Source organism: Cornus florida, unplaced genomic scaffold, assembly GCF_030987335.1.
Source record: "Cornus florida cultivar Cherokee Brave unplaced genomic scaffold, ASM3098733v1 CherokeeBrave_3.0.0_Hap2_Chr06, whole genome shotgun sequence".
Lineage (NCBI taxonomy): Eukaryota > Viridiplantae > Streptophyta > Magnoliopsida > Cornales > Cornaceae > Cornus > Cornus florida.
In genome coordinates this window covers 13,154,133-13,178,577 of record NW_026775576.1, presented here as the reverse complement: position 1 = coordinate 13,178,577, position 24,445 = coordinate 13,154,133, and the positions used below count along the sequence as shown (strand labels likewise).

General features: G+C 37.8%; 1 pseudogene; it reads left to right on the top strand.

The window, feature by feature from the left end:
• Window positions 1–261: 261 nt before the first annotated feature.
• Window positions 262–360, top strand: LOC132315324 (small nucleolar RNA R71; annotated as a pseudogene).
• Window positions 361–24,445: the final 24,085 nt, after the last annotated feature.

Here is a 24,445-nt window from a genome sequence, read left to right as displayed (position 1 = left end):
TGAGACAAAGACTTCATTTCGGCGGCTATTTCATTTGAATGTTCGACTTGATGTAAGCCAACACTCTTCCTACCTTGTGAATTTCTACCATTCTTGGATGATAATGTTCTATACAAAGAATTTTTGCTCATGCTTTCATAGAGACGCCAAACGTCATCCTCATGCCTATCAATGTATGAGCCACCCATGGAAGCATCAACCATACCCTTATAGTTGTCCGATAAGCTCTCAAAGAAGTATTGAACTAATTTTCATTTAGGCATGTCATGATGTGGACACTTTCTAAGCAATTCATTGAAGCGTTCCCATGCCTCATGAAATGTTTCTCCATCCCCATGTGAAAATTCTCGAATTGAGGTCCTCATGGCATTGGTCTTAGAAACCGGATAGTACTTCTTCAAGAACTCTTATTGTATTTCTGCCCAAGAAGTGATTAAAAAAGGCCTAAGATTGTTAAACCAATACTTTGCCTTGTCGTTTAAGGTGAATGGAAAAAGTTTGAGTCTTAAAACCTCTTCAGGCATGTCCGTATATTTTACGGTGGAACATACTTCAAGAAACTCATCCAAATGCTTGTAAGGTTCTTCACTTGGAAGTCCATGATAGTTAGGAAGCATTTGAATGGTTTGTGGCTTAATTTCATAATGATGTGCTCTAAATGGAGGCAATTGGATGCATGTAGGTGCATTATACTTATTAGACATATAATGGTCTCTTAAAGCAAGAGGTGGATTAGCTACTTGTGGTGCAACATGAACACCTTGGTTTTGAATTCCTTGATTGTTGATGGGAGGTTGTGGAGCATACATTGGCCTTAGCATTCTATATGGAACTTGGCCTTGTTGTTGTGGTGGTTGGTGAATGAATGGCCTAAGCATACCTAATGGTACTTGTATATTCTCATTGTGCACATTGGGATGAAGGATACCTTGTTGGTCTATGTGACCAATGTCCTCAACATGATTATCATTATGGTCATCCATTGAAAGATTGGCTCTATGTGAACTTCCTCTCCCCCTAGGATTTCTAACGATAGATTCAAGATGCAAATCAAGAGGGACAAGAGTCGGTCTCAATGAACGACGCCCATGCATGTACAATACAAAACACAACAAACACAAAGAATGACAAATACTATGCCTTCACAACAATGCAATTAGACTTCTTCCACAAACAATTAATTCATACTCCCATACTTTAACAATAATAATGCAAGACAATTAAAAATAAGCCTCCACGCGGGCCGACGATTTAACTAAGGGAATGAGTAAAGAAAATCTCATAAAGGTCCTTTAGCACTTCAACTCCAAATTTTAAAGCTTGGTTTAGCAATTTTAGAATTTTTAGCTTTTAGCTTTCTTTGCTTGTTTGAATTGAATGCTCAATGGCTCCTTTGCTTGCTTCTTCTCCAACAATGCACCTAGTTAAGTAAGAACAACACAATAAGTAACCAAAGAGAAAAATAAAAATAAAGTAAAGACACGATCAAAAGAGTACTAATCCTAATCAATTCCACAAATCTGACGTTGCCAAATCTAATCAACAAATCCTCGACAACGGCACCAAAAACTATGGTGGCTCAACCTTAGGTGTGCACAAAATAATGCACAACACCTTGAGTTTGGAAATTAGTGTCAAGTGGGCATCATAGTTTAATTTATAAACCGCTTAACACCTATACTATGTAGTATGAGTGAGAAGGGATCGTCCCAAGGGATTATGGGGATTGAACAATGTCGTGGAATCACAATTAGGGCTAGTAGGTCGAGTGATCAAACAATTGGTTGGTTGGTTGATTAAAGAGCAACTAAATTAAACTAAGTAATCACAAAAGAGTGCAATTGAGAGTAATTAAGAGAGAGAGAGAGAGATCTTGGGGTTTAGAGATCACCACCAAGCAATGCATTTCTATATCATTGATAAGTGGTTAATGAGGGCAAATAGTGGGTTGCAATATTGGTGTGTGTGTGTATTTGGTTGATTCAATAAACAAGGATGACTAGTTAAGCATGTATTGTCTAAACATCATGTGAAAGGCACAATATATCTAAGCAATGAAGCATATATTGTCTAAACAACATGTGAAAGGCACAATAGATCAAAACAAATCATTAATCCTTTCATTAAGCTCACAATCCAAATACAACTCAAGGATAGAGACATATGCTAATTGCATTCAAAAGCTTGGATCATCGAACAACAAGCATAGATTGTCCTCCCATTTAACACTATACTACATCTACACTACATCTACACTACTAGCATGAAAATAAACTAAGGGAGAGGCACAATCCATCAAGAAATAAGCATGAACCATCAAGAGAATCACAAAAGCATTCTTTTAAGCACAATGTTTTGACAATCTCCAAATCTATAGCATCAATACACATAGACATGCATCAATAACACAAAATCTAGAGACAAGCACATAAACATCTATTCTAGCATACATAGACATATGGATAGAATGAAATGACCAGTTGGAAGCATTAAACCATATAAATCATTGAATAAACAAGATCTATATATATCAAAGTATCAAAACATCAATTATAACACTAATCCCTCAATAATACACAAGATTAAAATATATAAAGCATGTTTGGGGCTAACTTTAGCCCCAAGAGGATGTCTAGCCACTCATGGTGATGATGCTCCAACCCTCAAGGGCTAATTCCATGGTTGAAATCTGTTCCTTGTTGATGAAGAGTCTCTAATGGTGTCTCTAGCCTCCTTTTCTTCTAAGCTTCCTCTCCAAGAGATGATATGAAAATAATGTTGGTTCTCTATTGAAAAAACAATCCTTATCCTTATATAGGTAGGTCAAAATGACACCCAAAATGAGTTGGGGTCGTGCACACAATATTCCTTAATGATTGGATAAAGGACAACTTTCAATGAGATGGAATTTTAACTTTTTCGCACTAGAGGAAGTTCGATCGATCGAATCTCGAACTTGGATCCATCAAAGGTAAGTGAGATCGATCGAACTTAGGCTGGATCAATCCAACTGGCTAAGCTTTTTAGAAAAGGACAAATCTGAGATATTTATGGGAGATATAAATGGGAAAAGGACAAAAGTGGTTATTAGGAGGTACAGTTGTGGATATGATCAATCATTTGAATAAGGACAAAAGTGTTCAATCGATCGAAGGATGGTGTTGGATCAATTGAACTTTTGGAACTTTATGCTTTTGGGTCAAGGCTTAGATCTATCTTGAAGTGCTGAGATCGATCATTATTCGATCGATCGAACCTTGAACTTGGATCGATCGAACCTTGAACTTGGATCGATCGAACTTTGCTGCTTGCCACCTTTGGCTTCATTTGCTTCCTTCTTTCTCCACTATGCTCCTTTCTTTGATTAATCCCAGAATTGTTTCAATTAAGCTCTTATTTGGCTGAGTTAGCTTATTTTCGGGATAAGTGCCTAAAAAAGGAAATAATACGAAATCAATCTAAAACGGTAAAGTAAGATAGATAAAGGTATTAGAATGCCTAAGCTTAAGGGGTTTAAATACACACTTTTCAGTGCTCATCAAAATGCAATGTGGTGAGTGGATAATCTAGTATTCCTCCACTCACTATGTGTTCTTATACTACCTCTCACGCATACACTAATGCAAGACTAAATTGGGAACCTACACTTATCACTAATCCATGGCTCCTTCCTAGGCTTAATCTTAATCCTACACTTGTCAACCATCCAAGCCAACAAGTACACCAATCCTTGGCCAAAAAGTGGGTGAATCTCTACCCTCCATATGTCACAAGATTAATCTTCTAAGTCTCTCCACCCCAATGCCAACAAGTGGCTCCATGAGAGTGTGACATTTGTCACACATTCCAAAAATTGCAAAAAGGTCATTTTTCAAAATATCTTCCTAATTAAATTACAAAATGGTCCCTAAGGCAAAAACTAATTACCTTATATAATTACACTAAAACCTCAAAAGTCAAGAATGTTTCCAAAAAACTATACATCCATACCTTTTACAAAAATGTAAGCAACTAGAATGTATCTTCTACGAAAGTAAAAGTATGATTATCTTGAAAATCAAATATCATGGATGCATGCAAAACTGGAATCAAATCCGAGCACAAAAAGTGAGGTTATGCAAGGAAAAAATGATAAACGGAAAAAAGAGGAAATAAGGAAAAGAAGAAAAAAAGAAATTACCGAAAAAAGAAATGAAAGAAAATGACCGGGTCATTACAACCTACCTTCCTTAAAAGAATTTTGTCCCCAAAATCAAGTCGTACCTGAAAGAGAGAAAAATTGGGATACAGAGATGGAACCTGTTCGAGCTCCCAGGTAGCTTTCTCAACGCCGTGTTATCTCCATAAGACTTTAACCAATGGAATGGTCTTGGTCCGTAAGACCTACTCCCGTGAATCAAGAATCTGGACTGGACCCTCCTCGTAGGTCACATCCTTATCAGCAACAACATCTGTCCACCGTAAAACGTACAAAGGATCTGGCTCGTACTTTCTTAACATAGAGACATGAAAAACGTCGTGAATCCTATCCAAGTCTGGCAGCAACGCCAAACGATAAGTAACTTCACCGACACACTCCAAAATCTGAAATGGTCCAATGAACCTAGGAGACAACTTCCCCGTCTGCCGAAATCTCAAAAGTCCCTTCCGTGGAGAAATCTTGAGAAAGACGTGGTCCCCTACTTCAAAAGACAAGGATTTCCTCCTCTTGTCAGCATAACTCTTCTGCCTTCTCTGAGCTGTAGCCAACCACTGCCGAATCAACTTAATCTTCTCTATAGTCTCAAAGAAAATATCAGGACCCAAGGCAACTGTATCACCTACCTCGGTCCAACAAATTGGAGATCTGCAAGGTCTGCCGTACAATGCCTCAAAAGGTGCCATACCAATACTGGTTTGGTAACTGTTGTTGTAGGCAAACTCAACCAAGGATAAGTAGTCTTCCCAACTACCTCTAAAATCCAAAATATAAGCCCGTAACATATCCTCTAATATCTGAATGGTACGCTCTGACTGACCATCAGTCTAAGGATGGAATGTTGTGCTGAAATGAAGCCTCGTGTCAAGAGCTTCTTGAAAACTCTGCCAAAAGTGAGACATGAATCTGGGATCCCTATCTGAAATAATGGATACTGGAACTCCGTGAAGCTTGACAATCTACCTCACATACAACCCACTAAGTCTCTCTCCGTCATCTGTCATTGCCATAGGCAAAAAGTGAGCCGTCTTAGTCAATCTGTCAACAATGACCCAAACGACATCATTCCCTGCCTTGGATCTCGGAAGTCCCGTCACAAAATCCACAGTGATGTGCTCCCACTTCCACTCTTCCACTGGTAGTGGTTACAACAAACCTGCTGGTCTCTAATGCTCTGTCTTCACTTGCTGGCAAGTAAGGCATTTAGCTACGAATTGAGAAACATCTCGTTTCATGCCTTTCCACCAAAACTGTCTCCGCAAATTATGACACATCTTTGTACCACCAGGATAAACTGCAAGTCGAGAATGGTGAAAATCCCAAAGAACAACGTCATGATAAGACAAAGGAACAAACATCTTCCCTCTATACCTGAGACCACTGTTTGAATGCAAGGTCGAACCCTCTATATTCTCGCCGCCTAAAATCTGAACATGGATGGAATTTATCTCCCCATCTTCCTATTGTACCTCCATAACGCTACTAACTAGAGCTAGTTGAGCCATAAGGCTAAATAAGATAGCTGGTGAAACATCCTCATACGACTGTAAACCAAAATCTGTAAGCTCTTTTAGCATCTTCCATCTATGGATGGAAATGCTAGCAAGAGTACTCTATGACTTCCTAGTCAATGCATCGGCCACCACATTGACCTTTCCCGGATGATATTGCAACTCAAAGTCGTAGTCCTCTATGAACTCGACCCATCTGCACTGTCTCAAATTCAAATCCTTTTGAGAGAAGAGATATTTGAGACTCTTGTGATCAGAGAAAATCTCGAACTTCTCCCCGTACAAATAATGTCTCCACCATTTCAGGGCAAAGATAACCACTATCAACTCCAAATCATGTGTCAGATAGTTCAATTTGTGAGTCTTTAACTATCGAGACCCATATGCAACCACCCACTTTGTCTGCATCAAGACACAACCCAAACCTTCCCGCGAAGCATCACAATAGACTACGTAACCCAAACCACGTTTAGGTATGATCAAAACTGGAGTCGATGTCAATCTGACCTTTAAGTCCTGAAAAGCAGAATTCTAAGCCTCATTCCATATGAACTTGACTCCTTTGAGAGTAAGTTGAGTCATAGGTGCCGCTAAACGAGACAAATCCTGAACAAATCTCCTATAGTATCCGGTTAGGCCAAGAAAGCTCCGAACCTCAAACACTATCTTCGGACACTCCCAATCCATCACAGACTCAATCTTCGGTGGATCCACTGCAACACCGCCCCTGACAAAACATGTCCAAGGAACTTCACCTCCGGTAGCCAAAATTCACATTTCTCAAACTTGGCATGCAATCGGTTATCCCTAAGGATCTGAAAAACTGCTCTCAAGTGATACTCATGCTCCTCCCTCGAAACTAAGTATACGAGAATGTCATCAACGAACACCACCATAAATTTGTCAAGATAGTCACTGAATAAATGGTTCATCAAATCCATGAAAGATGCTGGAGCATTAGTCAAACCAAATGGCATCACCAGAAACTTATAATGGCCATACCGTGTGTGGAAAGCAGTCTTGGATATATCCTCATCCTTAACCCTCAACTGATAGTAACCCAACCTCAAATCAATCTTTGAAAAGCATGTCGCTCCCTTCAACTAATTAAACAAGTCATCAATCCTAGGTAAAGGATACCTATTCCTGATTGTAGCGTGATTCAACTTGCGATAATCGATGCAAAGTCTCAAAGACCCATCATTCTTTTTTACAAAAAGAATCGGTACTCCCTATGATGAAGCACTAGGACGAATAAAGCCCTTAGCTTTCAAATCATCCAACTGACTTTTTAGCTCATCAAGCTCTGCCAGTGCCATATGATACGGTGCCATAGAGATAGGTACTGTACCGGGAATGACATCAATGGCAAATATAACTTCCCTTAAAAGAGGTAACTCAGTCAGTTCCTCTGGAAAGACATTAACAAACTCCTCAACAACTACCAGAAGAACACGGCCCAAACTGCTATCCTCGTCAATTAGTAAACTAGCCAAGTAGGATCTATGGTGACTCCAGTCACCAATGCTGAAAACCATCGCTGGGTGGGAATCGCTCCGATCTCCCACAAAATGGAAACAATCTCCCTTAGGAGTGCAAACGAACACTCTCTCGTGGAAATAATCGATCGTAGCCCGAAAGAAAGATAACCAATCCATCCCGAGAATGATGTCAAAGCCCATTATATCGAGAATACCAAAATCAAACTCTAAGGTCTGCCCAGCTATCTCAATAGCATAACCCTGACAAACACGATCCAAAGATACTAGACCCCAACTGGTGTGTCAACACAGAGAAGACTATCCCAAAGTGTGACTTCCAGACCCAATGAATGTGCAAATGATGCAGAAATGAAAGAATGTGATGCACCCATGTCAACAATAACCCGTGCCTAAGAACTGAAAACTGGAAAGATACCTCGAACTGAAGAGGTGCTTGCGGAAACATCCACCTATGGAAGAGCATAAGCTCATCCCTGAGCCCTTGAGCCCTACTGTGAGCTACTATGATAGCCTGACTGATGTGTAGAAGTAGTAAGTGTGGAGCCCCTGGGTGGATAAGTGCCAACTGGCACCACTGGCTGTGGTGCCTGAGGAACTCTGAAACCAGACTGAACCACTACAGACTGTGCCAGTACTATCTGTGAATCCATTCCATTACATGATTTATTTAACAACTTTGGACAATCCTTCTTGAGATAACCCAGTTGCCTGTAATAGAAATAACCTCCCTGCCCTACTCTCGTAGAAACTGAAGTCTGACTAGCCTGTGGTTGAAGCTGTGGGCAACGAGGCTTGATGTGCCCCTGCTGCTAATAATGGTGATAAACCACACCCCGAGCTGATCCCGAAGATACGGGGATTGTGGGTGTAGAACGAATCTGTTGTGGTGCCCCCTGTGAATGTATACCATTCCCTGTCTTGGCCTTCTTCCACTGACTCTCGGAAGATGACGGAGTGTCTCCACGAGGCTATTTATGTGAACCCCTGATCCGTAACTGATCCCATTCCTCTGCCTCAGCTAGCATAGCCCTCTGGACCACCTCTTTGTAAGTCCTCAAATCAAGAATTGAGACCCGTAGCCTGATGTCAAGATGTAGTCCATCCTTAAACTTTATTGCTCTGGCCTTATTTGTCGCTAGCATATCCTCGACATAACAAGAGAGAGAATTACATCGTGTCTCGTACTCAATGACACTCATAGTGCCCTAATAAAGACCTGTGAACTGTATCCTCATCTCCCGCCTCATAGCCCTAGGGAAGAAATTCTCGAAGAACAAATCTCTAAACTCATTCCATGTCATTAACTCAACACTGTGAACATTGGTCATAGACCTCCACCAAATATCTACATCTCCCATGAACATAAAGGCAGTCAAAGAAATCTTCAACCTATCCGTGGGTACTGCCATACTGTCCAACTTGCAAACCATATGATCTTACCAAGCCTCTAAGACTAGCGGATCTGAACTCCCTGTAAATGGATCAATCTTAACCCTCTGTAGTCGCATAAAGTACTCCATTACCTCATTGACTATCGGTGACAGTGCCGAAATCTGTATCCCTACCACCTGCCTGCGTATCAATTCCTATAGGGATTCAGCGATCCCCTAAGCCTCTGCTCTTCGTAAGTCGGCGTCTGCTGTGGATTAGCATCCACGCCATAAACTAGAATCCTAGGCCTCCCCAGACCCCTCATAAACTTGGTGTCCTCCACCCGCTCCTCAATGCCCTGACGTGAAGACTCTCCATGTGTGATAACCATGACACTAAACGTACGAAAGAAAGGAGATCAACAATAACACAAGTTATTATGACTGAATGCAATTCATACTAAGAATGCACGAAACACAAGCATGACAAGGAATGCAACATACGGTCATGCTAAAGCAATTAAAGAAAGCCCTTTAAACAGTTAAGCACTTAAGCATGGAGACATGTCATAATACCAAGCGTGTTATCAAGAAACATATAAACATGTTGCAACACCAAAACATATTATCAAAGGCATGTGAATATATCAAAGTCGATCAATAAAAGCATGATATGCACCCAAAACCCATCGTCCAAAGGTATTCACACCAAGGAGCTCTAATACCACTTGTGACGGCCCAAGCTTTATAAACCTGGTATGTCAGTGATGACCTAAAGATGACCCGATAATGGATCCAAAACGCGGAAGTAAAAGAAGTAAAATGGCCTCTAGATTTGTACATCATCCCTAAGGCACCAAAATGACTCCCCATGAAACCACGGGACTCAAATGAGTCAAGTACTGAAGCAAGGAATCCAAACCCGATAAGAAATGAACCAAGGGTAAATGGTCATTTCAAATTAAAATAGGTGCCACCGTGCATACCATTGGAAAGACAACAAAAAATAAATGAAGTTAGGCTCAAGAATGACCTGATTCAGAGTTCGAACGAAAAAGATATGAAAATGGAACAAAGTGGTATTCTCCGTTTAAGAGATACCATGACCCTATCTCACTAAAGCTAGAATAACTCTCACTACGGTTTGAGTTTTGGTGTGTGGTTGGTACCATTGTAAATCTAACTTCAATCTCTTAAATTTAGACTTGAGAATGACCTGATTTGGATTAAAAAGAAATAAGATATGACCCTCTAAAGTTGGTGTAAGAAAACTGTCCAAGAAAAACTGAAAAGGGAAGGCTTATATGTAGGTGTGTCACTTCAATTGGTATGAGGCCTTTTAGGGTAAAGCCCAAGAGCAAAACCGTGCGGGCTCAGGTCCAAAATGGACAATATCATACCATGTGGTGGAGTGGGTCGTTACAAGTGTCCTTTTTAAGAAGATGGCATAAAGGCCGAGATATCTTACTAAAATCCTTGATGAAACGGTAGTAAAAGCCTACATAACCAAGAAATGATCAAATTTTTCTCACTGAAGAGGGATGAGGAAGGCTATGAATTAATTGAACCTTTGCCTTATCAACCTCAATCCCTCTTTAGAGATAATATGTCCCAGGACAATCCCTTCTTGTACCATAAAGTGACTCTTTTCCCAACTTAAAATCAGATTGGTTTCTTTGCATCTTTGAAGGACGAATGATAGATTATGGAGACAAGAGTCAAAAGAAGATCCAAAGATAAAAAAATCATCTATGAATACTTCAAGCAATTTTTTGATTATATCAGAAAATATGGACATCATGCATCTTTGAAAGTGACCGACACATTACACAACCCAAAGGGCATGCGATGATAAGCAAAAGTTCCAAAAGGACAAGTGACGGTGGTCTTCTCTTGATCTTGAGGATCTACAGCCACTTGGTTATAACCAGAATACCCATCAAGAAAATAATAGTAACTCTGACCAGCTAATCTCTCTAGGATTTGATCAATGAATGGGAGTGGAAAATGATCTTTCCTAGTTGCAGAGTTTAGTTTTCTGTAATCAATGCACACACACCAACCAGTGGTAGTACGTTGTAGCACGAGTTCTCCCGCTGAATTTTTAACAACGGTGAGGCCAGACTTCTTTGGAACAACTTGAGTGGGACTCACCCAGTTGCTATCCAAGATGGGGTAAATGATTCCCGCATCTAATAGCTTGATTACCTCTTTCATGTTTGGATTCAACCAACGCTGCACCTCTTGGGAAGGTTTAGCTTTTTCCTCCAAAAAAATGCGGTGCATGTAAATGGAAGGGTCAATTCCTTTTAAACCAGCCACCGACCAACCAATAGCTTCTTTGTGCTCTTCTAGCACTACTAGAAGGCTATTTTCTTGATCTTTTGAAAGATCCGATGCAATGATGACTAGAAGAGTTTTGTTTACATCAAGAAATACATACTTGAGAGTGACTGGAAGCGGCTTTAACTCAAGTTGAGGTGGAGATTTTAATGAAGGGACAGGAGGAGTGCTGGAAATTAATGGAAAAGGTTCTTTTGGTACTTTCCAAGGAGGAAAGTCTGAGATTACATTGGCTTCAAGCAAAGTGTTTACTTCCCAACTGGATTGATCAATATCATAATTTTCAATGTCAAAATGAGCCAAGCAAGTTTCAAGAGTATCTTGACTTAAAATAAATGGGAGAGATTCTTCAACCATTTCATCAATGATGTCAAGAGAGAAACACTCATATTCCCTTTGAGATGTTGAGAAACACTAAAGATGTTAAGCTTAACCTTCATATTTCCAACAGATATATCCATCACACCGGTTCGACAATTAATTGAAGCATTAGCTGTAGCTAAGAAAGGCCGACTAAGGATTACAGGAATACGTTTTATTAGATTATGGACTGGTTCGGTATCTAGAACCACAAAGTCTACTAGAAGTAGAAATTGTCCACCTTGATTAGTATATCTTTAATGATACCACGAGGTTGCTTTACAGATCTATCTGCAAGTTGCAAAATAACTAAAGTGGATTTGAGTTCTCCTAAGCCAAGTTGCAAGTATACTGAGTAAGAAATCAGATTTACACTTGATTCTAAGTCAAGGAGGGCTTTTTCTATCTCATTGTCTCCAATGACACACGAGATTGTCGGGGCACCCAGATCCTTAAACTTTGAAGGTGTATTATGCTGAATGATAGCACTTGCTTGCTCAGTTAACCTCACTTTCTTTGGAATATTGCTCTTAGAGATGTATTTTCAGGAGGAAAAATGTTCCTTACGCACAACCAACCTTCCAGGTTTCTTGAAGAATTTTGTCACAACAACGCTGTCTAAATTTTCGCGAATCAAAATTTCAACAACTGTTTTGTCTTTTAACGTTAAAGAATTTCTTATTGGCACCAATTTTGTGAAATTTCCAAACACTATTAATTTCATTATAAAAATTGTTTGCCACTAGAGGTGTAATCGATAGTGGTATCACTGCTAAATTGTTCAAGGATGCTTTCCAGAAACCGTCCACAGCGGTGCTGATGACATGAATCTGGATTGGGACATAGCTGATGCTAATGGTATCCTTAACTTCAAAGGTTACAAACCATATAGCATTTGTGTACTCATTGACATTGGAGCAATATGGTTTAAAATCAAACCAAATTATTTTGTTTCTCTTTCAGATCCATGAGCAAGTAGAGGTAAAAGACTTCTATAATCCCGGACTTCCAAACATTGGGAGTAATTAACAATATTACTTTCTCATCACATGACTGCCATTCCTGGATTGTGCCAAGTTGGCTAAAATTGGGCGGATCTGAAGTTAAATAGTGTGGAATATGACTATAAGCAATACCCTCGCCGGACAGCGTTGTTGCGACAAAATTCTTCAAGGACAAGATCTTTAATGACCTTAAAGACTTTGTTGTTGTATACATCGATGATATTCTAGTCTTCAGGGATATGAACCAAATCACGTTTGATTTGTTGGACAACAGTGGTGTCGTCCTATAATTACGATTATATGACCTTTCCCACCTTTACCAGAATAGATGACCTCAACAAGTTTCCTGTGAACACAGATGAGTGATGATCAAGGTAAAAAGCCTCTTCCCGACAAAGATGGTTGAAAGTTGATCATTAAATTCGTCTATATCTTTGTGGAGATATATCATTGGTTTTCCACAACTTTGTTTTTTTCAGTTTTGCCAAATCAATAGTCATTTGGTGAATCTGATCTTTTAAATCCGTACCTCGAGCTTGGACCAATATTGTAAGTTTTCCTTTGTATATTACAGTACTATTATAGTGCAGATTTCTTAAGCAGGAATTATAATGAAGCATCTAACCCAGATATTTCTGTGGTTTTTGCTGGTCACCAACCAGGAATCTACTCCGAATGGAACGACTGTCACAAACAGTTATGATCATTTTCTGGCTCATCAGGCAACGCCTATTTCAGCTGTGAAGATGATGAGTTTTCTTTGGCTATCAAGATATGGTTCTCTGAGTATTCAGGAAACAGTAATCAAACGTATGAGATTTATAACAATAATTAACGCACAATAAATTGTTTTCTTAAACTTACCCAGTTAGTCGGAGAACTTGATTTTCCACAAAATACGTTTGCTAAGATCAATCGTATATGTCTCACACAGATTATCTCGCTATCTGACAGTTAGGATTTAAAAGATCAGATTCACCAGGGGTTTGATCCCATTGGCAGAGCCAATCAAGAGCATCACCTTGCAGGGTTGCTGCAATGTATGATCAAGGCAAAAAGCCTCTTCTCGACAAAGACGGTTGGATCACAATTGCTAAAAAACCAATATAAAAAGCAAAGAACATTTTTCCTCCTCAACTATTTCGAATAATCCTCTCCAAAACAGTGGATCATTCTGTTTTAATAATGTAATTGCTCAGTATCCCTTTTCTATTGAACATATTAAATGCACTAACAATTTTCTTGGTGATTTCATTCTAGGATGTAACTTTACTTACAGTTATCTTATTAATGAAAAATGTTTAGAAACCAAAGCCAAAAAATAGGAAATGCAATCCGGGAATGGCAGTCATGTGATGAGAAAATAATTTTGTTAATTACTCCCCAATTGATAGTAAGTATACTCAAGTGTTGCCTTAATTTCTTATTGGCACCAACTTTCAAATCTCAGAATGGATTTTGATTCTCCAAGTCTAGGGATACAGTAGAAAGTACTTTACGAGCCGTTCCCTTGATGAGGCCAAGGCAAGCCGAAACCAGTCATTTTTCTTCCGAGCATAAGATGACCAGATCCTGTTCCGGATGGGTCGATCATCATCTTGTGTGCTGACGATCTTCTTTTTGTGTTAAATGGTATCAGAGCCAAGTGGCGATTAGGCAACTCCCATTTCAGCTGTGAAGATGATGAGTTTTATGGTTGCCGAGAAAGTGGTGGCGTTAGACTACCTCCCGTGAGTCCGGATCCAAACAGTAAGTCGTAGATCCAAAAAGTGAGACCTACGATGGGCATGAGCGGTGCGGCATGAGTGGATAAGCGCAGGGAAGGAAATCAGACAGACCATGAGGTGACTGGATAGATGAACGCTTCATCAATGCTGATGTCAGGCGTGACGGTTTCTCTTGTCACATCCATCATCGATAGATGACAGAGCAAAGAAAATGTCGGCAGAGTATCTTTCTTTTTCAGATGCTTTTTGCTATCGGTGGAGAAAAAGGACAAATAGATTTTGCCCACATGGTGGAAGCTTTTTCTTGATATGACCTCCCACGTCCTATAAAGGGGATGCTCCCTTCCTTCAGCGTCTTGCGGAGGGAATGGGTTTGGGTCCGGGGAAAAATTCTGAGGCGGGATAGTATAGGATGGGTGCGAGCCCTGTGACCCCAGACCAGACTGTTCCGACTTGGGTGCCAGCCCCGTGACTTTCTTTTCTTCTGCAACATTGGTCGGGAACTGGTGCCGTTCCCCTGATGAGGCCAAGGCAGGCTGAAACCAGTCATTTCTCTTCCGAGCACAAGATGACCAGATCCTGTTCCAGATGGCTCGATCATCATCTTCTGTGCCAACGATCTTCTTTTTGTGTTAAATGGTATCAGAGCCGTACCTTGAGCTTGGACCAATATTGTAAGTTTTCCTTTGTATATTACAGTATTATTACAGTGTTCTATTGTGCTTTAATTACTGTTATAAATCTCATACGTTTGATTACAGTTTAAAGCCCATATTTTCAAGTATTAGCTCGTTTGTCTGCATGACTGTAAAAAATCTTTGTTACAGGAACACTAGGTTTTAGGTACCATAACAGAAATCAAAAAGTTTTAAGAACCCTTAACTATTTCTTATGGCACAATCTACCTCTGTAGGATGTATCTGTAATATCATCGGAAAAGACTCTAATAACTATAGTCATATTCCGCACTATTTAACTTTAGATCGGCCCAATTTTAGCCAACTTGGCACAGGAATGAAATTTTTAATAGATATGGTTAATGATTGGAAATACTCATTTCAACTTAACCTTGAATCCACAAATTCTCAAATGGAAACCTCATTTGATGATTTACAACAAGGAGTAATTTCCTTGAATGATAAGTTTGATACTCTCACACAGATTATCTCGCTATCTGACAGTCAGGATTTAAAAGATCAGATTCACCAAATGACTATTGATTTGGCAAAACTGAAAAATGCAAAGTTATCAAATCTTTACCCTCCTGATGATCCACCGGATAAAGTAGATAAACAATCTACTCCTCCAAAAAAGGACGATAACCGGTCTACCTCTACTCAAACCAATATAAGGTAAAACCCCTTTTTTATGGTAATGTAGATATTAAAGTACTTAATGAGCAACCCTCATCAAGTTACAATAAAGAGGAATATAACAACATCGTAGATTTTCTGAGTTGCCTACGAGAGATGTACATAAATCCTCAACTATCTATTGATGAAAGCATACATATCATCAATAAGATAAGAGAGACTTCTATACAAAATGAAGCTCTCCTTACACACTTCGGATATAATTTCAATATATCCGATAATGCTACTGAATCAGAAGAACAAATACATGTTTTCTCTGATCAATCTGATCACAAAGATTTCAACAATTCTGAAGACTCAGAATCCGTTGATGAAGAAATACAAGCTAACCCACAGCCCTACATATCTTCCTCTTATCTATGAAAGAGAGTTTCTAACACTATTTTAGATGAATCATTTTACGGTGATTTTCCTCCAACAGAATAAATGCATCCAGCAGAAGAAACTGCTATTCCAGCTTCAGGTATACCTGTAACTGCTGAATCCTCCAAAACCATAGAGCCTAAACCTACTGCGTCAGCTATGTCCTATAATTACGATTATATGACCTTTCCTACCTTTACCAGAAAGGATGACCTCAATAAGTTTCCTATTTCACAAAATGGTACTTATCTTGATCTTACTAATGTCCTCTATAAAAATCATCTCAAGACCATTAATGAATAGGCATAATCTCTAGCAATTCTTGTTAATAACCAAAAAACCACTTGGAAAAGAGATCGTTTCCTCGATTACATTGTAACAACCCTGCAGGGTGATGCTCTTGATTGGCTCCGCCAATGGGATCAAACTCCTCAAGGAAAATGCCAAAAAGATGAGCTTTTTAACAATTATGACGACCTTGATGGCGTTTTACGCAGCTTTGTTAAGATTCTTAAAGAAGAACTAGTCGGCCATACCGGTGAAGTACTTCCTCAGACGACGCTAATTTTGCTCTTTCTAAAATTGAATTATGCAACATCTGCCATTTTCCTAAATACGTCAAGATATTTAGTAAATATTTTAGGCGTCTTCCTCCAAATGCAATGGAACATTGGTTACCCCAATTCTTCCATAAACTTCCAAGTCCTTGGGATGAGTTAGCCATTAAAGGCTACCCCGACTTTCTTGTTTGCATAAAATGAACCGTTAACCTTCGTTTTTGTACCAATTTCATTTATCATCTTAATAACGAAAAATGTTTAGAAACCAAAGCCAAAAAACAGGTCAAGAATCAAATTAGCAATACACCCGCCGGACAGCGTTGTTGTGACAAAATTCTTCAAGAAACTTAGAAGGTTGGTTGTGCGCCACGCAGCTCTATCCCTACACGCTACTCTTCTAGGAAGAAAGAACATTTCAAATGGTGTAAATGGAAGAAAGGTAAAAAGCCTATCCAAAAATCCAAGAAGTATGCTAAACCATCTTCTTCGACCTCCACTACTTCTAAATGAAGCACACGCAAAGGAAAAAAGACTCATGAAATCAAAAAAGATTACAAATGTTACATTTGTAATGAACATGGTCATATTGAACCTAATTGTCCTAATAAAAGCAAAAGTGCATCCAAGATGATCAAACGCCTTAACGTAGAAGATCTCTGTGTTGTCTTTGGCAGCGATCTCTCTAATTCTGACGATATTCTTTATGAAATTTCTAGTCAATCCTCTGAATCAAGTGACAGTGATGAAGACGTCTATATGATGTAGTTTACTTCTCATCCGAAAAATGGCGAAAAATGAAACATCCCATTGGTGTTCAAGGTATTGATGCTGAAGCTCCCATGAATGTCATTCAATTTAAAGCAAAAGATATTGTTATTTGGTTAAATGACAAAAAATTTATCATACCAAAATTACTCTGTTTTCGATATATGCATGGTGATTTCATTCTAGAATGTAACTTTATTTACAGTTATCTTCCTTTACAGTTAAATGAAAAAATAATTTCTTTAACGTTAAAAGACAAAACAATTGTTGCAATTTTGATTCAAGAAAATTTAGCTTCTGTTTGTAATGAAAAATTTTCTCCTCCAAAAAGAGAAACTAATGAACCTTTTGTCTTAAACGAAACTCACTGGTTATACTCTATTTTGAGACAAAATTTCTCTGATAATCCTTTAAATCTGTGGAGTAAAAGCCCTCATTTTTGCAGATTAAAACTTAAAGACGCTCACATCATCATTCGTGTAAAACTAATGATATATCTCCGCAAAGATATAGACGAATATGATGATCAACTTCAAGATCTTCTTAAAAAGAAGCTCATTGAACGAACCAAAAGCCCTCATAGCAGTCTTTATGGTATGAAACTATAGTGAGCTAAAAAGAGGTAAAGCCTGTATAGTAATCAACTATAAACGGCTTAATGAACATTTAATCTTTGACGGATATTTTATTCCTCGAAAAGATGTTCTCATTAATCAAACTCGCGGAGCAAAAATCTTTAGCAAGTTTGATTGTAAAGCAGGGTTTTGGCAAATAAAATTACGCAAAAAATTTAAGCCATTAACTGCTTTCAGCACACCAAGAGGTCATTATCAGTGGACCGTAATGCCATTCGGTCTCAATACTGCACCTCAAATATATCAAAGGTGGATGGACAAGATCTTTAATGACCTTAAAGACTTTGTTGTTGTATGCATCGATGATATTCTAGTCTTCTCTAAAACAAGAGATGAACACAAAAAACATCTCCAATGTCTTTCAAAAGAACTGAAAAACCATGGAATCATTCTATCTCCAACAAAGATAGATGTTGAATAGGAATCTTTTGATTTCCTCGGTCTAGTTTTAACTCACAAAGGTATAAAACTACAAAATCATATTATTATAAAAATTCGTGATTTTCCTGATGTTATCCAAGATAAAAATCAGCTACAAAGCTTTTTAGGAATCTTGAATTATGGCCACAACTTTATTAAAGACTTATCTCAAAAAGAACTTCCTTTAATAAAGAAGCTACAAAAAGATAAAGTGTTTGACAGGACTGATAATGACACCACTGTTGTCCAACAAATCAAACGTGATTTGGTCTATATCCCTGAAGTTTATTTTCCTCAAAATGGTGATAAACTTATTCTTGAAACGGATGCCTTTGATTTTTGTTGGGGGTGTGTGTTAAAAGTCATTCCACAAGACAAGTGGGATGAGGCTATTTTCACAAATTATCAAATACGAGCACGAAAAACTCCTATTCCAAAAAGGCTTCAAAAATAAGAATTGATTTATGGCTATAATTCTGGAAAATTTAAACCCAATGAGCATAATCGTATTATTTATGAAAAAAAACTTCTGGCAATTAAATTAGCAATAAAAAGATTTCATATCTATCTTGCTCCAGAAGATTTTATCATTAAAACTGATAATCAAGCAGTTAAGGACTTCCTAATAAATAAAAGGAATTGTTTAGATAGACGACGATTAAAATGGTATAATGTAATTGCTCAATATTCCTTTTCTATTAAACATATTAAAGGCACTAACAATTTTCTTGCAGATTTCTTAAGCAGGAATTATAATAAGGCATCTAACCCTGATATTTCTATGAACACAGATGAGTGATGATCAAGGAAAAAAGCCTCTTCCCGACATAGACGGTTGGATCACAATTGCTAAAAAAGCAATAGATAAGCCAACGCCATCACAGCCTAACAAATGGTTTGTGGTTTTTGCTGGTCACCAACCAGGAATCTACCTCAAATGGAACGACTGTCACAAACAGTTACGATCATTTTCTGGTTTATGGTTCAAGGCTTATGATACACTTATAGAAGCCCAAAATGTCTTCTATAATCACAAACAGGAGCAAGTAGAGGTAAAAGACTTCTATAATCCTGAACTTCCAAAAAAAAATTATAATAAAATTAATAGTGTTTGGAAATTTCACAAAATTGGTGCCAATAAGAAATTCGGGCAACACCTGAGTACACTTACTTTTCTTATAGCTGAACAAACAACTATAACTGATGAGCTTAAATAGCTTTGCATCCAAATTTGTCTCACCATTAACTGGGAAAAAGATTTTTCTTTATCACAAATAAATTGTTTTCTTAAACTTGCCCAGTTAGTTGGAGAACTCAATTTTCCACAAAATACGTTTGCTAAGATGAATCGTATATGTCTCCTTGAAAAAGCAAGGAACATTTTTCCTCCCGAACTATTTCGAATAATCCTCTCCAAAATAGTGGATCATTCTGTTACAATAAAAAAAAAAATTTATTTCTCAAATCATGAAGAAATTAATACTTTCAACATGATCTATAATGGGAAAATAATCCCAAAAATGACTCTTTTCATTGTTCCCGGTTTTCCCTGGTCAATGGAACCTGTCGATTGGGGGGTAATTAACAAAATTAATTTCTTATCACATGACTGCCATTCCTGGATTGCATTTCCTACAATGATCAAAACCATGATCTATAAAGTCACTTCCCACTGGAAATACAGTTGTAACCTGACTTTCTGGATTTCTAGTACTATTGGATGGAGAGAAAAAACCCGTTTCTTTCAACCCTTCCAAATCTGGTTCCTCAAAACTACTAAAGAAGCAGACCTTGAACATACTCAACTTCTCAATTCAGAAGAAATCGCCAATAGCATCGATCCTTATTACCTTGCAATGCATAGTCTTATCCACCTCCAAGACAAAGCTCGCAGAATCCTAAACGAAACATTTAATAATCATAATGAAATCGGTTATTGCTATGATAGACGAAGACTTTTCGTCACCTCTCTGACTATGTATTATCCTAAATACTCAGAGAACCATATCTTAACAGCTAAAGAATTTCTAAAAGAAATAGTGGCTAACACCATTGACATTCCAGAAACCGTCCGCAGCGGTGCTGATCACATTAACCTGGATTGGGACATAGCTGATGCTCATTTACCAATCAGCACTCCTCTACTTGATGAAAATGAACTTCATAATATCATTAATGCCATGGAAGGATAATCTATCACTCTTTTTTTCTGACCGACTGCAATTCATCCAACACACGACAAGAAGAGCTGTCTACTATTCCTCAACAGTGAAAGTAGCCGACATACTATTCATCAACAATGAAAGTTGCCGACAATACCTTTATGAATAGTACAAAGCCAGGTTCCTCCTTATCTGCTACACTATTCCTTCTCTTTTCTTTTCTATTTAAACCAAAGCTCCACAAAAAGTTTGGCATCTGAAGTTTTTATATTTTCTCTGGCTTGTATTCTCTCTCTCTTGTAAAACATTCTCAACTTTTACATTTTGTATTTTTCCGCAATCTGTTGTTATAACTGTTGTTGTTACCATAAAAGCAATAGATAAGCCAACGCCATCACAGCCTAACAAATGGTTTATGGTTTTTGCTGGTCACTAACCAGGAAACTCAAAGACGCTCACATCATTCATGTAAAACCAATGATATATCTCCGCAAAGATATAGACGAATTTGATGATCAACTTCAAGATCCTTATCTGTTACACTGTTCCTTCTTCTTTTCTATTTAAACCGAAGCTCCACAAAGAGTTTGGCAACCCATTCTTACCCTCATTATGGATAATTGATTCCATAATCTAGTTGATGCCCTCATTAGTGGCGTTCAACCCAATCTTGTTAACAACGTAATATGGTTTAAAATTGGTTAAATGAGAAAAAATTTATCATACCAAAATTACTCTATTTATCCATATATACAGGTATACCTGAAGCTGGAAGAGCAGTTTTTGCGACAAAATTCTTCAAGAAACCTGGAAGGTTGGTTGTGCGCCACGCAGCTCTATCCCTACATGCCGCTCTTCTAGGAAGTAGAAACATTTCAAATGGCATAAATGGAAGAAAGGTAAAAGCCTATCTAAAAATCCAAGAAGTATGTTAAACCATCTTCTTCGACCTCCACTACTTCTAAACGAAGCACACGCAAAGGAAAAAAGACTCCTGAAATAAAAAAGATTGCAAATGTTACATTTGTAATGAACCTGGTCATATTGCACCTAATTGTCCCAAAAAAAACCAAAAGTACATCCAAGATGATCAAACGCCTTAACGCAGAAGATCTCTGTGTCTTCTATGGCAGTGATCTCTCACATTCTGACAATATTCTTTGTGAAATTTCTAGTCAATCCTCCGAATCAAGTGGCAGTGATGAAGACGTCTATATAATACAGTTTACTTCTCATCAGGATGAGGAATCCTCTAACATCAAATTAAGCAGCGTTATTGGTGAAGAAATCCAGTTTATGAATGAACAACTCATTCAGTTCCCTAAACTCCAAAAGCTGAAGAAAAAAGAAGTCTACAAAACTTCTAAGTTCTCTATCTTTTCAAAAAGGATAGACATAGATTCAGCGATGATACCACTATCGATTACACCTCTAGTGGTAAACATGGATTCAATATCCTCAACAATGACAAGGTTGCTCGATGGTGACAGCAGAATCCTCTTGTACACTATATTCATATAGGAATGGTTCAAATCAAAATTACTTCTCTGTTCCACAAAGGAACTGATTAACCCATTCTTGCCCTCGTTATGGATAATCGATTCCATAATCCAGTTGATGCCCTCATTGGTGGCGTTCAATCCAATCTTGTTAACAACGCAATATGGTTTAAAACAAACCAAATTATTTTGTTTCTCTTTCAGATCCAAACATTGAGAATGTTCTTCAAGTCAAACTTCAACTTTCAAATCTCAAAATGGATTTTGATTCTCTAAGTCTAGGGATACAGTGGAAAGTGCTTTTCGAGCTTACTTGTGAACCCAAGACTGCCACCATTCCTACAATTGACTCAAAACTAGTCACTTTATTCGAACCGCGTCCCTTTGATTCCGTAATTGAACCAAAATTACTGAAATGGATAGATCAGGATATTCCTCGCAACTGGTTATTCGAAGACATCAACTCGAAACCAAAATTACGCATAGTTGAACCTACTGTTACCACTATTCAAGCCTCTGGTTCCAATCTTTATATAACCAATAAAGAGAAACCATAGCTGCAAAGATCAGCTTCAGCACGCATATCTAGCAGCCCATCTGGATGGGACAAATTACTTCCCCCACGAGCATCTAATGTTCAAACCTCCGACCTCCTACCTCCACGCGGAAGGTTTACATGGGCAGAGAAAGGCAAAACGCCCATTGACGCACCTTTCCTTCCTGGCTCCAATCACTCCATGAAGTCTGCAAGATTTTTTCATTTCAGATATGGAAATGAAGAAATCCTTATCGCTCCTTCTCAAGGGAAAAAGTGAAAGTATACCTATGTTAATGGTATCCTTAACTTCAAAGGTTACAAGCCATATAGCCTTTGTGTACTCATTGACACTGGAGCAACAACCAGTTGTTGTCGTTACAACGCCATCCCATTCGAAAAATGGCGACAAATGAAACATCCCATTGGTGTTCAAGGTATTGATGCTGAAGCTCCCATGAATGTCATTCAATTTAAAGCAAAAGATATTGCTATTTGGTTAAATGATAAAAAAAATTTATCATACCAAAATTACTCTGTTTTCCATAGGATGTAACTTTATTTACAGTTATCTTCCTTTACAGTTAAATGAAAAAATAATTTCTTTAACGTTAAAAGACAAAACAATTGTTGCAATTTTGATTCAAGAAAATTTAGCTTCTGTTTGTAACGAAAAATTTTCTCCTCCAAAAAGAGAAACCAATGAACCTTTTGTCTTAAACGAAACTCACTGGTTATACTCTATTTTGAGACAAAATTTCTCTGATAATCCTTTAAATCTGTGGAGTAGAAGCCCTCATTTTTGCAGATTAAAACTCAAAGACGCTCACATCATCATTCGTGTAAAACCAATGACATATCTCCACAAAGATATAGACGAATATGATGATCAACTTCAAGATCTTCTTAAAAAGAAGCTCATTGAACGAACCAAAGGCCCTCATAACAGTCCTGCTTTTATGGTACGAAACTATAGTGAGCTAAAAAGAGGTAAAGCCTATATAGTAATCAACTATAAACGGCTTAATGAACATTTAATCTTTGACGGATATTTTATTCCTCGAAAAGATGTTCTCATTAATCAAACTCGCGGAGCAAAAATCTTTAGCAAGTTTGATTGTAAAGCAGGGTTTTGGCAAATAAAATTACGCAAAAAATCTAAGCCATTAACTGCTTTCAGCACACTAACAGGTCATTATCAGTGGACCGTAATGCCATTCGGTCTCAATACTGCACCTCAGATATATCAAAGGTGGATGGACAAGATCTTTAATGACCTTAAAGACTTTGTTGTTGTAACTGGTATCATTCTATCTCCAACAAAAATAGATGTTGAACAGGAATCTATTGATTTCCTTGGTCTAGTTTTAACCTATAAAGGTACAAAACTACAAGATCATATTATTATAAAAATTCGTGATTTTCTTAATGTTATCCATGATAAAAAGCAGCTACAAAGCTTTTTAGGAATCTTGAATTATGGCCACAACTTTATTAAATACTTGTCTCAAAAAGAACTTCCTTTAATAAAGAAGCTATAAAAAGATGAAGTGTTTGACTGGACTGATAACGACACCACTGTTGTCCAAGAAATCAAACGTGATTTGGTCCATATCCCTGAAATTTATTTTCCTCAAAATGGTGATAAACTTATTCTTGAAATGGATGCCTCTGATTTTTGTTGGGGGTGTGTGTTAAAAGCCATTCCACAAGACAAGTGGGATAAGGCTATTTTCACAAATCATCAAATAAGAGCATGAAAAACTCCTATTCCAAAAAGGCTTCAAAAAGAATAATTGATTTGGGGCTATAATTCTGGCAAATTTAAACCCAATGAGCAGAATTATATTATTTATGAAAAAGAACTTCTGGCAATTAAATTAGCAATAAAAAGATTTCATATCTATCTTGCTCCAGAAGATTTTATCATTCGGACTGATAATCAAGCAGTTAAGGACTGCCTAATAAACAAAAAGAATTGTTTAGATGGATGACGATTAAAAAGGTATAATGTAATTGCTCAGTATTCCTTTTTCATTGAACATATTAAAGGCACTAACAATTTTCTTGCAGATTTCTTAAGCAAGAATTATAATGAAGCATCTAACCCAGATATTT